The sequence below is a fragment of the Chaetura pelagica genome, unplaced genomic scaffold (genome assembly GCF_000747805.2).
Source record: "Chaetura pelagica isolate M959 unplaced genomic scaffold, ChaPel_1.0 scaffold158, whole genome shotgun sequence".
Lineage (NCBI taxonomy): Eukaryota > Metazoa > Chordata > Aves > Apodiformes > Apodidae > Chaetura > Chaetura pelagica.
In genome coordinates, this window is record NW_009954182.1 from 492,779 (window position 1) to 495,508 (window position 2,730).

Genomic DNA, 2,730 nt, shown 5'->3' on the forward strand with positions numbered 1-2,730 from the left:
CCAGGCTCAAGCAAGGGAAGGCCTCTTTGACATTATCTAGAAGTAGGTGGTGAACCTCAGACAGGAAATGACCCATTACAGCCAGTATGTCAGTTAGTCCAGTATTACTGGCCAGTTCCACAAAGGCCAGCATCTACACAGGCAGTTCCCCATCCGGGTGTCTTTGCAAGATGACAGTACGCCACTCGGGCCATGGCAAGACGACCAGATGACCAGAGCAGTACTTGGAGCACACCTAGCATTTACGGCATCCTATTCCTCTACCATTCTGCAAATGCAATGGAAACCTTTCCCAGATGTGCCAGAATACATGACAAGATAGAGAGGGTGGACAGCAAAGATTTTGGCTCTTTGGCTACTTCTCCCTTAAAGCTTCTCTGAAGATGACATAAGTTCTGGGAAAAGCAAAAGACAACACTGAAACAAACATCAATGCTTGTGGAGTAGGCAGGACCTCTGAAGGAGGCAGGGCAGGCATCATGATTCATCTCAGGCACTAAGGTGATGCCTCTTCCTGCTTTACAGGTTATGGGACCTTCAGGGAAGGCTAATTCAGAAGACTGTGACCCAAAACACTGAGTTGTCTATTCTGATCTCACAACTATCCTACTTCATGCTGTCCACCTTGTGTAAGCAGTCCTGTTCCTTGCACCAGGCAGGCAGGGCCCAGTGACACCACGTTTCTGGTGTTGAGCAGAAGTGAAAGCAGCTTTTTTCTCCCCTTTTACTTACCACTGCTAGATTATGACAGAGTTTTGAGATCGAAGAACCTACAAACTACCTGACTGCATTAAACTCCTTTTGAAAAAAAACCCTCTTAACCAGCCTCTGAGCCCAGTAACAGCCATTGCACAGCCACAGTTCTTTGGTTTGTCCTAAGCCAGGTATTCCAGTCCAGCCCTCTACTGTGGTCCTCCCCATGCCATTGAGTGTTTCAAAGCACTCTGTATAATTGCATGAGCGCACAGTTCTGCTGGCACACTCACCTGTCCTGTGGTGGAAGCTCTCCTAAAAAGTCCGAGGGAGAAGTCACCTCCTCTCCAAGAAGTCATTCTTTCAGGTACACTGTCACAAGGTTAAACATTGGTCTCTCACTGCATGATAAAACAACTTCCGTCAGCTCATGGGGATGCCTGCTGGGTGCTGCACTCTTGCATTTCAAATCCAAGAGAAAAGAGAGATTACAATGACAATCTGGTGAATGCTGCAAGGACAGATGTTCCTGGAGAACACTGCCAGAATTCTTTACCTCAATCATTTATTTAGCTGCAAACTCTTCTCCACTTCTTCACTCTGCATTCCACACTGCAGAGTGCCTTAGATTATCATGCCAGGTGACTCCTTTTTAATACTTTCTTTAATACAGGAAATTAACTGCTGACCACACCAACACCACGTCAGACCACAAAGTTAACCTGCACCAGCTATTTCTACCTATGGCAGATCATAGAATCATAGAATCCTAGGGGTTGGAAGGGACCTCAAAAGATCATCTAGTCCAACCCCCCCTGCCAGAGCAGGGTCACCTAGAGTACATCACATAGGAACGCATCCAGGTGGGTTTTGAATGTCTCCAGTGAAGGAGACTCCACAGCCTCCCTGGGCAGCCTGTTCCAGGGCTCTGTCACTCTTACAGTAAAAAATTTTTTTCGGATATTCACCTTGAACATCCTATGCTCCAATTTACACCCATTACCCCTTGTCCTATCACTGGTCATCACTGAGAAAAGCCTAACTCCATCCCCCTGACACTCACCCCTTACATATTTGTAAACATTGATGAGGTCACCCCTCAGTCTCCTTTTCTCCAAGCTAAAGAGACCCAGCTCCCTCAGCCTTTCCTCATAAGGGAGATGTTGCACTCCCTTCATCATCTTAGTAGCTCTGCGCTGGACTCTGTCAAGCACTTCCCTGTCTTTCTTGAACTGAGGGGCCCAGAACTGGACACAATACTCCAGATGCAGCCTCACCAATGCAGAATAGAGGGGGAGGAGAACCTCTCTCGACCGACTAACCACACCCTTTCTAATGCACCCCAGGATGCCATTGGCCTTCTTGGCCACAAGGGCACATTGCTGGCTCATGGTCATCCTCCTGTCTACCAGGGCCCCCAGGTCTCTTTCACATACACTACTCTCCAGCAGGTCAGCCCCCAACCTATACTGGGACATCGTGTTGTTCTTCCCCAAATGCAAAACTCTACACTTCCCCTTGTTGAATTCAGCAGCTTGCAGTTGATCAGCAGCTTGCCTGTGAAATGTGAAGGTTCTGCCTTCTGCTGCACACAATAATGAAATGTAACTGCCCTGGCTCCTTAGAGGATACCACTGGATTGAGAAGAAATACTAATCTATACCCTAAATATTACTAAATTCAGGAAAGCTTGTGAATCCCTCTCAACCCTACAACTGCAGGCACCATAGTTATCTTTAACCAGGGCCCAGTTTACTGTTTTTCACTGCAGCTTTCCCCAGAGCCCAGGGCAAGTGGCAGAGAGTGACAAAGGATGGTGCATTTAGACTGCCCAAGGCTACTGTACAGGTCAGAGGCAGCAAGCTGAGCAATGAGAAGAGCCAAGCTGGGCTCTGAAGTATAACTTTTGTGGAGAGAGGATTATGCTGGAACCAGGTAAAACTTCACGCAGAAAACAAAAGCAACTGCTGTTCAAAATTCACTGTTAAGTGTCATTCTTATGTGCAGAAGTTCAGTGCACTGCAGCACACAGCAGGA